Source organism: Pleurodeles waltl, chromosome 5 (assembly GCF_031143425.1).
Source record: "Pleurodeles waltl isolate 20211129_DDA chromosome 5, aPleWal1.hap1.20221129, whole genome shotgun sequence".
NCBI classification, from domain to species: Eukaryota; Metazoa; Chordata; class Amphibia; order Caudata; family Salamandridae; genus Pleurodeles; species Pleurodeles waltl.
The window spans coordinates 746,787,565-746,802,550 of record NC_090444.1 but is presented as its reverse complement, the minus strand read 5'-3'; the positions used below and the strand labels follow the sequence as shown (position 1 = coordinate 746,802,550).

The following is a 14,986-nucleotide window of genomic DNA, read 5'->3' as shown; positions in this document are numbered from 1 at the left end:
GATTCTTTTCAGCTCGGTCATTAGTGAAAGCAAAACAAAAGTACATTAAATAAACAAGTATAATGTGCACAGATGGATTAAAGGATCTAAAATGTGAATTCAAAAAAGACTAATGGCATTGTAATTGTAGGAAATTACCCTCTTTCTGGCATGGTTACCCACATTTTCTGCCTGTTGTCAGTATTTGACGGTGCCTACTGGGCTCCTGCTAACCAGGACCCTAATAGTTTTGCTCTCGCCTTTAAATTGTACCTTTTTCTTACCCAAAATTTGCATACTGGTCCCCACCCCCAGGTAAGTCCCTAGTATATGGTACCTAGGTACCCAGGGCATTTAGGTTCCAGGAGATTACTATGGGCTGCAGCAGTTATTCTGCCAACCATAGGGAGCCCATGCAAAGGGTTCTGCAGGCCTGCAATTGCAGCCTGAATGAAACGGGTGAATGCACCAGTTTTCACCACAGGACAGTACACCAGGTCACTATAAGTAACCCCTATGGTAGGCCTGCTCAGCCCAGAGGGCAGGGTACAGGTACCTTTGTGTGAGGGTACCCCTGCACTAGCAGAGGTGCCCCTACAAACTCCAGACCCATTTTCCTGGACTTTGTAAGTGTGGGGACACCATTTTACGCGTATACTGAACATAGGTCACTACCTATGTCCAGCTACATAATGGTAGCTCCGAACCTGGGCATGTTTGGTATCAAACATGTCTGAATCATACCCCAATACTGTTGCAAGTATTGGAAGTATGATTCCATGCACTCTGGGGGCTCCTTAGAGGAACACCAGCATTGCTACCACCAGTCTTACAGGGTTTTCCGGTTGGCTCAGCTGCTGCCACCCCTCAGACAGGTTTCTGCCCTCCTGCTGCTTGATCTGATGAAGCCCAAGAAGGCAGGACAAATGTTTTCCTTTGAGAGAGGAAGGTGACACCCTCTCCCTTTGGAAATAGTTGTGACTGGCTTGGGAGGGGTAGCCTCCCCAAACTACTGGTTTGCTTTGAAAGGCACATTTGGCACCCTCCATGCATAAACAAGTCACACCAGTTCAGAGACCCCCCCCCCCCCACCCAGCCCCTCGTTTCCAAGGTTGGCAAGGAACTCTAGGAGCATCCGAGTGGCCTGGCCAAGAGGTGACATTAAAGACCCCTCCTGATAGGTGCTTACCGGGTTAGGTGACCAATCCACCTTCCAGGGCTACTTTAGGGTCTCTCTCCTGGGTGGGTCCTCAGATTCGGCTTGCAAGATTCCAGCAGGACTCTTCTGCAACTTCTGCTTTGGCTTCTGGCCACTGGAACCGCAAGTGGACCCTTCAGAAACCGACAAATGCTGCTGCAATGAAGACGACTGTTTTGCAACTTTGTTTCTACGTCTCCTGCCATCTTTGTAACATTTCCTCTGCAGTGCATCCTCAGAAGACTGCAACTCTTCAGCCTTCACAAGAAGAAGAAAGAATCTCCCTGGCGTGAAGGAGTTCCTTCCCTGCAACCGCAGGCACCTACAACAAGTGATGACCGGCTGCATGGGTCCCCTCTCCTACTGAGCTGCATGGATCCTGCATCATAGGAATAGTCCTCTTGGTCCTCTTTGCCAGCAGTCCAACTTTGGTAGAGTTAAGCCTTTGCCTTCCCACGCAAGACAGAACCCACGTGCACCACATCTCTTGCAGCTGCCAAAGCTCGTTTGCATCTCCTCCAAGGGATCTTCAGGCAAAGTGTAGCTCAAGCCCCCAGCACTCCATCCTGCAAAGCACAGCCTCCTGCGTGGTTCTCTGGTGGCGTGGGATCCTCTTTTGCAGTGCTGCGTTGGTGCCTTCTGTGTCCCCGTCCTGTGAGACTCCTGGGAGTGCTGCCTCTTCTCCTGTGGGCTCTCTGCGACGCCAAGGGTCCCCTGCGACTCCCCCTCCTGGGTTGAGTCCTCCTGGGCCTTACTGGTCCCCAGCAGCAACTATTTTCCACAAACCGTGAGTTTGTCTTTGCCAAGGCTTGTTGGTGGAAATCCTACACCGACACCAGTCTGCAATCTTCATTTTAGCGTGGGACATCATCTGCATACAGTGAGAATTCTGCTCCGGCTCCAGGACTGCAGTGCTTACCTGTTCTTCATCACCGTCGACCAACTCCTGCATCCACAGCTGGGTGGGTAGTAGCTCCTACTCCTCCTGGACTCCACGGTGACTCTTGGACTTAGTCCCCTCTCTCCACAGGTCTTCTTTCTTCAGGAATCCACCACTGGTTTTCTTGCAGGCATGTCTGGGTGTCTTCTTTTTCTTCTTTTCCTCCTTTTGGGTGGTTTGGGGAAAATCCAGTGTTTTACGCCTGCATTCCTGATTGCTGGGTGGTACTGTGTTACTTACCTCAGTGGTTTTCTAGTACTTTCAGCTCCCCTCTACACATTTTACTTACCTAGGTGGGGGGTACCTTGTTCACATTCCATTTTCTTAGTATATGGTTTGTGCTCCACCTAGGGTCATTATTGGTTAGTGCTATTTGCACTGTTTTGAACCTTTTCTATGCCTGTTTCTGAATACTAGTGTATATATTTAGTGTATTACTTACCTCCTAAGGGTGGGTTACCTGTCTAGTATTTTGTGGTGATTTGTTTAAAAAATATAGTACCTTTATTTTTGTACAACTGAGAGTTTTCTTTCATGTGTGTAAGTGCTGTGTGACTACAGTGGTATCGCATGAGCTTTGCATGCCTCCTAGATAAGCCTTGGCTGCTCATCCACAGCTACTTCTAGAAAGCCTGACTTCTAAACACTGCCTACACTTCACTAAGAAAGGGTACCTGGACTTGGTATAAGGTGTAAGTACCCTCCGCAGACCAGGCCAGCTTCCTACAGTAATGCAATAATATACAAAGAAATACAAAAAACAGGAACCCTTGAGAGGACTCAAAGGTCCAGTAAAAATAATTCGGAACGTTTTAGATTTCTGTTTGGTAATCCAGACACAAGGCAGCAAATCTGTTATTTCAGTTTAGGTCTCTTCCTTCGGAGCCTGCAAGGCTTGGAGTTGAAGCTGGAGCACTTTGGCTAAGAAGGGTTTTAACATTTAAAGCTAGAGGCTTGCAATGGGGAATAAGAGTGGGTTTATGGTTCATGTGAACAAACGTCTTACACGTAGACTATCACTATAGCTGTCCCCATTTATTTTTACAATTAAAGAAAAGATATCCTGGAGAACAAACCCATGGATTAACATCTGGACGTAAATAATTGGGCACAGACGTTTGATTTACTGATTCAGAGATATTAACATAGATTTGGGAAAAGACTTAAGCTACAGCAGCAGATAAACAATTTGATAGGCGCCTCAGGTTATCTTGCTTTCTCAAATTTCTTCTCAAAATAATAGAAGCAGTTTGCAACTACACTTTTGGCCCAACACAAGCTAGGAAAAATGTTGGATCTTTGAAGACATCTGTATAAAAGGAAAACATTCTCAAGTCCAATTAATACCAAATGCCTATCTCAATGGATCTCGGATCTTTTCACGCTCCTACAATATTTTAGTAGATAAGGTTTTCCTTTTGAGCAAAAAGAATCTTTTTTTCAAGAATTTCTTACCATAGATAAATACTGGGTATGGAATTACGATAATTACATTTTGATGGGGCTCACCCAGCCATTTGTGGTAGTTCAATTGTACTAAGAAATTCTTTAAACATAGTGCTCTTTGCAAAAAGATCATGACAAATATCTGCACTTTGAAGATCAAAGCAAGAACCCTAATACACCAGACAGGAACGAAGTCTACACCTCATCACACATTAGGACAAATTCCCTACTTCACTCCTTCCCTCAATCCTACATGCATCCGCCTACCCTACCATCACACCAAAGGTGCCCATGTATAAAATGGTAAATAGAGTGAACAAGATACTTAATTGTTATATGTTGCCTGGAAGACTATGGCACAGTGCAAAATCTGTATCGGTTTTAAATGAGTTCCATGTGCACTGTGCAAGACTAAATACCTAGTATGCACACAGCCTTTTTTTAAATTTCAGACTTACCTGATACATTCCTTATAGCACGAACTTCCAGAGCTTTGCCCAGAGACGTGTGACACTCCAGCTTTCGTGAACAGCAGTAGCTGGACTGAACCAGAATCACCAAGTCCTCAGAAAAGCAATATCAATCACAGGTGGACAACATGGAGTAAGACCGATCATATACAGTTCAGTTTCAGTCCACAGTGCGCAAAATCATTACTGTTCTATTGTTTTTATTCCTACCATTGTGCATATCCTTGGTAACATCACCAAGATGCCAAAGCTTGGAGCATAGCAAATGTTTCAAAGTGCTAGCAAAAAAGGTGGAGGGTTAAGAGCAGGGGGCGTAAGGGGGTAGGAGGAATAATACAAGAGATGTGGCCAAGTTGATAAAATCTGACAAACTTCACACCAATAAAATTCTGTAATGGTAGGAAGAACAGAAAGGAAGGAGGCACCAGGTAGTACAAAGGAATTGAAGCCTCCCAACCAGCCCCCTCTCCTCTCCAGATAAGCAGGTCTCCCCCCTTCAACCAAACCAGCATTGAGAAACATTGGCAAAGTAGCAGGCCACCTGTAAGCTTGTACACAAACAGCAATGCTACTACTGATTCAGGAAACTGCATCAGCAAAGAAAAGTGAACCAGAGAATGGGTATGAAAAGTAGATTCATAGCCATTTGTTTTCCATGGTTCCTCTGAAGACATTAAAGGTCACCCACAGTGAAGGCAAGACTTCCACACAACTGTCCTGCATGGCTTAAACAAGAAACACTGCAGCATAAGCTACTCCAACTCGAGCTACACAATGCCTCCTGCCAGCACACAGGAGCAATAGTGTTTCAAGCTTTAGGAACTAGTCTGGGGATGTTCTAAATAGCGGGGAATCTGCAGATGTAAGTATGCATCAGAAACACACTACACAATCCACACACTTCTAGGGACACCAATCACCGATCGATCACACACAACCATAGCCAATCAGAAAAATCTTTCACATCTCTTCACTACCCCTAATAAACACTATCTCATGTTCATCAGCACACATACTGCTTTAGGATATGTAGATAATACGGACTGCAAATATTTCACCATATAAATTGTACACCCTGAATCGCATTCACCTGGCTCGAAACATCAGGTGCCTCTTAATTCCGTCACAGCACCACATGAAAGACATGGACCATCCACCCTTAACCACAAGGTAATTCACTATCCCGGAACTGTTCTCAATCAACATCTCATTTGCCACTATTTGCAGCTGACAGCATCAGCTTAAGACTCCGAAAACCCAGCTGAAGTTTCAAAAACAAAACTACCTCCTCACTACAGCTTCCTTGGGGAATCCAATCTGCTTGGCAAAGTGACCACTTTTTTTATTGATGATTACTACCCCCCTTCCCCTCCCACCGCCAAAGTAAAATGGCGAGCATCCACTGTTCTCTTATTGCCTTTTAACAAATGAACCGATTTAAAAAAAAAAATGAAGAGGTAAAACATTCAAATTGGATGGTTAGTAAACAGTAGACTGTTAACTTCAGACTCTCTAGACCTCAGACTCATACACATAAAGGAAGTCTACTAACTTCTGCACCACCCACGAGAGACTTCTAAACCCTTTGAGGTATAAGAACGCAGAGACGACCTGAGTAGCAGGAATGGATTAGGGTGCCAAAGGACACCAAGTTAAGGGGAAAACCTTCAAAGGGGGTGTGGTCTATCAGGAAGCAAAGCAAGACACCGCCAAACAGGCAAGCAAAAGTCAGTGGAAGAGGCGGCCACACCCGGTGAATCAATAAGACAAATGGAAGGAACTTTCATTGTAATACAATTTTCTCTCCACCCAGAATTAAACCAGAGCTACCTACCAATCAGCAAAAAGTTTCCAAAGCCACCAGGAAAGTGGGACTTAGAGTGCTTAGTATTCCTGCAGGTACAGTTGGTCTGTATGGAGTAGGAAAGGGGAAAAGATGCCAAAGAAAAAGGACATGCTGATGGGATCTTTTCTCCAGGACCGGTAGTCTGAGTAAACAATGGGAAATCTTCCTAAGTGCAAGTTATCCTTCTGAAACCCTTACATGGACGAAAGACTGGGTAAATCCGCCAAGCATGAAGTCCTGGATGCTGTCACTATAACGTATGCCATGGTACACCCCAGGAGCATCCCATTTCTTGAGTATATGGTATTAGGACAGGTACATTCTTTAAAATAGGGAAACTTCAGTGGTAGGGAGGTATGTTCCGTGGAGAAAATGGTCACCCAGGTAGCCTGTGAGATCAGACTCCTTTGACTGCCATGCTAGAGGAGCTTGTTCAGTTGGTAAGGCAGAGTATTTTCATGCGTATGTTCAGCATCTCTGCCAATCTGTTTAGAGGGTGCAATATGTATTTTTAAACCAATTGAGTACAACATTACTTCTAAGGTATTTAATAGTTTACTGCTGGCTACTCAATTCAGTACATAGATCTCTTGGGTAAAGTAATTTTGTCACTTTAGGGAGAACGGACATCCTTGTGGCTTCCTAGATTTGCCTTGGCCAATCTCTTCATTTAATCTTAATTACCAATCCGATAATCCCACAATAGGAATTCCTCCATCGGTTGCACAACCAACCTTTTTGATAATTGCATTGTGTCCTTGATCTACACACTGAAAGCTGAAGTATGGCTATTTCTTTTAATATGAATTTGATACCAGAAGCAACTTCCCTCAACTTCAGATGCAGGCGTGTTCTTTAAGTATCTCCTGTGCAATGCACGATGGAGTACATGTTGGTAAAGTCTGGAGGCTTTGCTGATTAATCATGAAGAAGGACAGGCTTTTGGCAGGTCTTTAACAGTCCCATTCACGATCCATATCGAGCATGTTGCAGTCTATCTTCCTTGAAGCAAATGCTCCATCTTGTGCAGGAAACTAGGAAAAGCTGCAAGAGCTGGAATATGGGAAAAGCATATCGATGCCTGGCACCGTTATTCCTAATCTGCTCCATCAGGTCCCCATAGGGAGTTAGTAATAAGCACAAGATTAAACTTTTACAAACATATAGCACACACAGCTGTTTGAAGGGCCTCAGAATTATTTGCTTGGTTTCTTTGAGGACAGCCTTCAGAATAAAAAAAAAACCAATGACAACAAGATACTCCACACATCATGGATGACACTTGCATTCTTGTTACAGGGAGGAAAAGCATTAGACATGATTGAGGGACTGCACATGAAGATTAGGCCCAGGTACTCCCGTAATAACAATAAAAAAACACAAACACACTCTCGCCAGGTTCTGGTTTTACACACCAATCAAGCCTGAAAAATGAGGGTACAAAAGACCAATGTAAGATTTACCGATGGGAATGGCATGCATGATTATCAGTTCATACTGTCCAACACAACCTAAGAGAACAGCTGCCTTAAGCTGAGCAAACAGGGTGAAACGCTTGGCTATAGGACTTTCTGACCAAATTCATATGATATTGCACACAACTACATCCTGTTTCCCTTACTTCCTTTCATTATTCCAAATGAGCTTGGATGATCTTTTTCATCTTAAAAATTTGTAAAAGTCAGAAGTTCCTGCTCTGAACTTCCCACTTACTGCCACCTCCATTTCCCTTGAGTTAAAATCACTCACAAATGAAGACACGGACCTTGCCTCGGACGTCACAAATTCCACACATTGCCATCAGTCTCCATGCATGTGCAGAAGTGTATGCATCTGGTGCCCAACATAGCACACTCATATGTCCAGTAAATAGTGCAATATGCAGACAGTTCAACTCAGTCAAAGCAAAGAATTCTATCATGAATGAAGACACCAACAGAAGCAGAACACTGCTCAAGACTATCAGGTACTGCTTTAACCCCCTGCCAGACTCACCTTTTGCTCCCTCCACAGAAAAGTGCAACAACCCCCTCGTCCATGAAAAAAATACGGAGGATCCAACAGCATAAAGTCAATATACCTCTTTCGATAGAATCCCACATTATCAGCCTTCAAAGTCCTCTTTCCCAGATCTGGCAAACATACTGAAGTCCCTCAAAGACATCACTTATGAAGAGGTCTTATCCTTTATCAAAGCTCTCTAGGGACGCTCTCACCTCTACTTACTATGCCCAATGCCTCCCTTCAAGGCATCTATCCAGAATTCCTCAAGGGTGGCCATATACTCCCATTCGAAAAGGTACCACCATTAGACCCCAAAGACATCGCCACCTACAGGCCCACTAACTTATCATTAAAACGCCAAGCTCAATGGAAAAGCAGTCTATGTTCAACTTCACGTTCATTGCTAACCATCTCCTGCACGACTATCAGTCTGGCTTCAGATCACTCTGCAACACTGAGTCTGACACCTTACACATCGTAGACTACGTGCTCTTGACGACAGATGAAGATGGCCCGCCCCCTCATAATATTTCTTAACCTCAGCTTCAACTGTCAACCCTCTCACTTTCCTACACACCCTTGAGTCACTAATGGGAGTCATCAGCAATGACCTTCACTGGTTCTCCTACCATTCCAACCGACACCAGTTTGTTGAAATGGGGGCCTCTGGGTTACATAAGATCCCTTTCACATGTGGAGTTCCCCGGGGTTCCTGTCATCTTCAATCTTTACATTGAGCATCTAGGTGCTCTACGCAGGCAACAGCATCAAGAATCCTCAATTAGCAGAGGAAACATAACTACTTGAAAGTATCCTCTGCTTCAGGCATCTAACTCCACAAAGACTGCTTGCAGTACACCGAGACCAAAAGCACACCTGTTTTTCCACATTTGTGTGCTCTGTAGCATTAGACAATTTGTTGCCAATAACATTATACCATCAAGTACCCATTCACCACAGTACCCAGACTCTTTCTGCTCGTACTGGTATGACTATTCCCTTTATCAGGAGTATATACCCTATTACACCTGTATTACACCACCAAGGAAGCCACATGGTACACCAAACTGCGGATCTGAGCATATATCGCTCAACAAACAGCAGGACACCACATCAAATGACAAAGATGCTAACTTTTCTAAGATCTAAAAAACCTGACTTAGTAACTACACAGGAAACTCACCTGATCATTATTGAATCCACTAAGCTCAAAGGAGACAGTAGGTGAGGTAATGTAATCCATAAGCTCCAATGACCCACCTGTTCAGATGCCAGCCCCTACATTCACATCTAGGAAAAACAGGGTGCGATACTAATTCATGAAATATTATAGCTGCAAATGCAAAGAACCTGCACAGATAATGGTAAATATGTTTTGTCAGATTAAAGTTGTATAATTAGTCTCTGATCTTTGGATCTATCTATTCTCCAGCGGGAGCTAAACAAATCCTATGATCCAACATAAACTGTCTGCTGACAGAATTCTGTTTGAATAAAGTCACTGGAGGTGAATTGAATATGGTTTTAGATCCTATCCTAGATAAAACTAAAATGACAACCACTCTTCATGATATCATGAAAGATCACTCACTTCATGACCAAAGGTGCCTTTGGCATCCTATGGGGAAATAATACACAATGATTACCAGTCCACAGCTCATAATATAGACTGACTACTTCTCAAATACAGAAGCCCTGCTGAAGATCCACGTGCAAAATAAACATTTGTGGCACGTCTGATCACGGCCTTGTCCTACTTCTTAGACCTCCAAATAATGTTTCCAAGAATGTGCATATGGAGAACATTATGAAACGTTTAAAAATGGATGGAAAAAAAAAATGCATTGCCCTATTTAATGAATGTCTGAAGCTCAACAGTCTGCCACAGATGCGAAAAAACTGTTGCAGGAGTGGAGGGTAGCAGGAAAGTCTTACCTACGTGGAATGCTAATGAGACTACTAAATAGCACAGCATACAGCTGAAAAATTGAAAAATAGAACATCCAGGACAAACACTGAGAATGCCCTCCAGGGACAGCTTAAGTTTCTTGACAAGTAAGTTTGAACTCATGCCACTGAATCTACAAGACAAGGCACTCTAAATAAACTCAGGAAAAATAGATACCAAGTGGATTGAAATACCTAGAAATCTTTGTAGGCAGTATTTTCACCACTATGGTCAAGGACAACAGTCTGACTTTGCTGGAAGGTCTGCCCTTCAAATGACAGTGGGGCAGTGTCCAGACAATTGACAAAATGCTAGCATCCACATTTTTTAAAATGTTTTTGGCATGCTTTCTTTCAAAGTGGCAGCTGGCATCCTGTGAAAGACTAACACCACTGAACAGTAGTATATCTGGGGTCAGATGCTGCTGAGGCTAGCCTCTGTCAAACTCAACATAGCTAAGACATCAGGTGCTCTTCTACTTACTCACCTGTAGCAGTATAGAGCTCAACACCTACTACAAAGACCCATCAATTAAACTGGCACTAAGACACACACTTGTGGGTGAAAAGTTAGTAACAACTATAGTACGGAAGACCAGGGATTTCTCTTTTGTATGCAAGACCCAAAGTTTCTTAGGACGTGCAGAACTTGAAGCCGACTGAAATGCCATCCACACATGCTGTGCTAGAGGAAGACTACCTCATGCACCCCAAGGCACCACTCTGGTGTAAGTGAGCCTTTATTATTAAGACACCCTTCCTATGAACAGACTGGATCACCAAGAGTATAAATCAGGTGAAGCACTTGGTGAAAGATTACTCTATTGTATCGTTTGAGCATCTTGCCAAGGAATACCACTTATAAAGGTCATACTTTGGAAACCATATCTGATTTGTAGGTATTTCCAAAACACATCAGAAACTCCATAAAAGACTACAAAATTAATAATTTATCCCTACCTACTTCAATGGAGTCATTACAATAAATTACTAGTTTCTATGACCTTCGGATAGTTAAGTCCTTTTCCGAACCTTCTGAGCACCTCCTACATCACAGATGGCAACAGCAACTGCAGTTGCACTTTTCTCCTTTGTACTGACCTCAATTTATTGATAATACATGATAGAGGCCTTAGGGAGGCTGGGATGCAGTGCAGTTGCTTTGAGGTCATAAGGGCATGGCGCTGGTCCTCGATAAACTTCAGAGCAAAGCTAGCCCGCCACTTCCGATTGCTGGAGATGAGTTCAACCTGGCAGTGATATCCAACATATTCTCTGGCCCCTCCCCTGCAAATGAGTCTTACTGGTGACAGGTATATAGAGTTATAAAAGAAACTTACAGCCTTCACCCCTTCCGGAGCCCTGACAATTTTGTATGACACGCAAGAGATGCTAGGACTGACTAACCATGAAAACACATGGACTCTGCCCTTGCATCTGCAAAGTTCTGTTACATAATTAGTCTAACTCCAGTCCATCCACTCTTGATGACTGGCTAGGGACCATGGCTGCAACAGGAGCTCATGAATGGCTGGCATACATGAAGAATGATAAAGAAAAATTATTATGGACATTTTGGGATATTGCTGAACCTTCTCAGCTACTTTCGACAGTCATCCAAGGGTTGTGTTTTTGGATACAGCAGTCTCCAATACTTGCCTTGAGGCAACTTAGTAACTGCATATTCCACTACCTTTTAAGTAATGTTTCTTGAATATTCAGAAGTAGTCCTCTACAAACTACATAGAAACTCTTTAATGTTTGATGCCAAATTAGCCATTAGTCATTTGAAAACTGTAGACGAATGGATGCATGAACCACGTTCTCAATTTCTATACCATATGCTTTCTTCCTTGTTTGTATTCATGCATAACTCGTTTGTGATTACCTACTTTCACAGCCTCCATGCTATAGTAAAATGTATATATGGCACATACTGCATTAATTGAGACTCATTAATGTCTGATGGTGTATTAATAAAAAGACAAACACAGAAAGCAACTCCAGAACAAGCCCTTGTACTGTTTTATCTGGAGGATGGCAACACCCTACTTGATGGCCTCCCATAGTCCACACTGGCAACCCTTAGAGGCATCCTACATGACAAAGAACATCTTATCCAGAGCCTGATGAAACAACACATCATTCCCACCTTGGTGGAACTCCATTTATACCCCTTGCCAGCAAACACCATTTTCAAAACCAGCTGCTTCACTCACAGAGCCATCACTACCTAACATCCTTGCTTATCTTGCAGAGGAGGTCACCACTTCCGGTGGTTCTCGGTACACCAGCAGCCATGACACCATCCGACTGTAGACTATGAAGGGTATATAATTTTTTTTTATTTTTTTTTAAAGAAATGCAACAGGCCATTTCCATTTATGCACCCAGGATTTGGAACAATATCGTCTCATGTGTTAGGACTGCCACAGCACTGTTCCAATTTAGGAAAGTATAGGAGACATCTCTTCAAAGAACAGTGCATCACAATACCTTAAATATCCACAACTCAGCTTCCTCTCCTTTTACTAGCTGACTCAACTTGCCTTTGACCACATACAGACCTCCACTGCTTTCTAGTAAGGTTCAGGTTACAAAAATAACATACATTGGCCATAAAGGTATGGTGATAATTGAGTGTTCTTCCACATTCTTGGTTAACAGGGGTGTGCGTCAGGGCTGAATCCTTGCCCAGGTACTAGTTTTGTTGTATACAAATGATTTAGAGTCTGTTCTTCTGAATGTGGAGGCAGATGTCCCCCAGATTAGCTAAACATCTATGACCAGACTTTTATATGCAGCTGATGCTGTACTACTTACTAGGACTGTTAATGGTCTAAAGTTGCTAATCTCTAGCTTTGTGGCCTTTATGAAAAAAACTTGATCTAGAAACTGCTCTCTCAAAAACATTTATTAAGGTGAATGGTCCCAAGAACACAAAAACATGCTCTATCAGTATTGGGGGATGATCAACTGAGAAAGTCAGTCAGTTCTCTTACCTAGCAATGGTGTTTGATGATGCATCTACCTGGGTGCCTTGTGGTGGGAGCAGGATAAACAGTTTTTTTTGTGTGCAGTAGGCTCCTCACTAGAGAGAATATATAGGAGAAAATGTTTCTCTACCATGACCTGTGGCTCTGGGGTTATAGGGACACTAGCACAATACAAGCAGAGGAAAAAAAGATTCTAAAGATAGGTACTAGGAGACACCCCTTCAACCTCTCACTTTGAAGTCCACCAGGAGCTAGGTCTGGAATACGTGGAGAATCAATTAAAACTTGCCACACCGATGCTATGGTGCTCAATCTACATAAATGAAGAGGCTGGCATGAACCATTCTATTGTCTTGATTGCCTCTACTGCTCACATGGCCCCAATATTCCTTGGCTTCAATATATTAGGGAGAAACCTTTTGCCGTAGGCTGGCAGCACATATATGAGAAGCCTGAGAGTATCACAAAGAGGGACAAAGAGTGGGCCAAGTAATTATTTGTAGCACAACGACAGGCTCTAAGGGAGGCCAAGGAACCTGCCAATAGAGAATACGGCCTCCTTACCTTACTTTTGTGCAGAACATGAGGGAACGGATGATATTGGCTTGATTCGGAGTAGGTTCTATCAGATGGCTTCTGTGCTTCCCACTAGGACAGTTTGCCTCTTCAGATATACTTATTTGCCCATGTGATGAGTTGTCCCCCCAGACCCTCCTTCACTTGGTCTTTTTCCACAAGTACTACCCTTTTATTCCTAAGCAGTTCTTAATATCTAACACAAGTTCAGCAACTGCGGAGTGGCATTGATTTTTTAACAACAACTAAAGGACATCATACAAGTAAAGCAGTTGGTTCCTTTCGGGAAGAAAATGCACTTTACCTGCACAAATCTGATGTTTTAATATTTATACTCACAGCTCACTTTTAACTTTGGCTTTTTAATCTTGTTTATGTTGTTCGCTGGTTGCTTTATTGTGCATTTTATTTGTCAAATTTTATTATTTTAATTTCAAGAATGCTTGTAATGGAAGTCTCATTCACATTTAATACGGGAACAACATATTGGATGTTTTTATCGTGTATGATCAGGAGTGTAGTCTCTTTGTAGGAATTTTATGTGTTTATGCTTAATTTACTGTATAGTTATGTATCTTATGATCTGTTTTTACGAGATCGAATAAAGAATATTTTGAATTTGAATACATTCATATCAAATAGATAATATACATACCATGTGTGGTAAGGTTATAACAGGGCACAGTTTGCCCCGCCTAACTCTAGGCCCATCAAATCTCACAATTAATTCTGAGTAAGCCATTCTAAGAATCTCTGATGAAGGTCCCACAGAAAACAGTGACCCAAAGAATAGTTTCAGAATTACATAGCCCTTTATTGAAATCAGAACATAGTAAATACACATTTACTACCAAACAGTGTCACTACAAACACTTAAGGAAACCAACAAATGTCCATTCTAGACAGCACATTATTTATTCATCAAGCATGAAATAGAACCACCACAGTCCTGATGAAGACCTCACAATCCATGGTTTAATCACAGTGACTAGGGAGAAAATTACAAAAATAGCAGAACATTAAATATGATTAAGTTGTAAATGTGTCCTTCCGAACACACCATAAAGGTAAAATTATGAGCTATTCCAGGACAACATGACTGGACTCAAACCAAAAAATATATATATATATTTATATTTTTCAGTTGTCTTGATTTCACATGTGGATGTGATTGCAATGACATTTTGGTATAAATCAAAAACATGACCTACAATATAAGTGAACAAGCTAGCTTTGTGCCAGATATTAACGCAACGTCATTGGCCATCTGTTTTTTTATGCCTTGAAGGCGAACAGATGAGCAAAATCAAATGGATAAGTGCACTGCAACCACTAATTTGAAATCTTTAACCTTTCCTGAATAACCATCCAATAATGTGGAGTAGGCAAGATAGGTGCAGGCAGACAGTTTCCAACAGAAAAAAAAGGCATCAAAGGTATCTAACTTTCTACAGAATTTATTTTTACCTGCAGATACCTCAACCGTTGAATATATTCACAACAATTAACCCCAGATAGTAGGCTGAAAGATGGAGATGAGGAAGTTTTGCAGTGTAGATCTGTCAAAGTGATCCACATGTACCT

At 42.4% G+C, this 14,986-nt stretch overlaps 1 protein-coding gene across 1 annotated transcript in view; it reads right to left on the bottom strand.

Moving 5' to 3' along the window:
- BUB1 (BUB1 mitotic checkpoint serine/threonine kinase) overlaps nucleotides 1-14,986 on the bottom strand; it is a 640,511-nt gene that overhangs the window by 396,488 nt on the left and 229,037 nt on the right. The gene's annotated exons all lie outside the window — the stretch shown is intronic.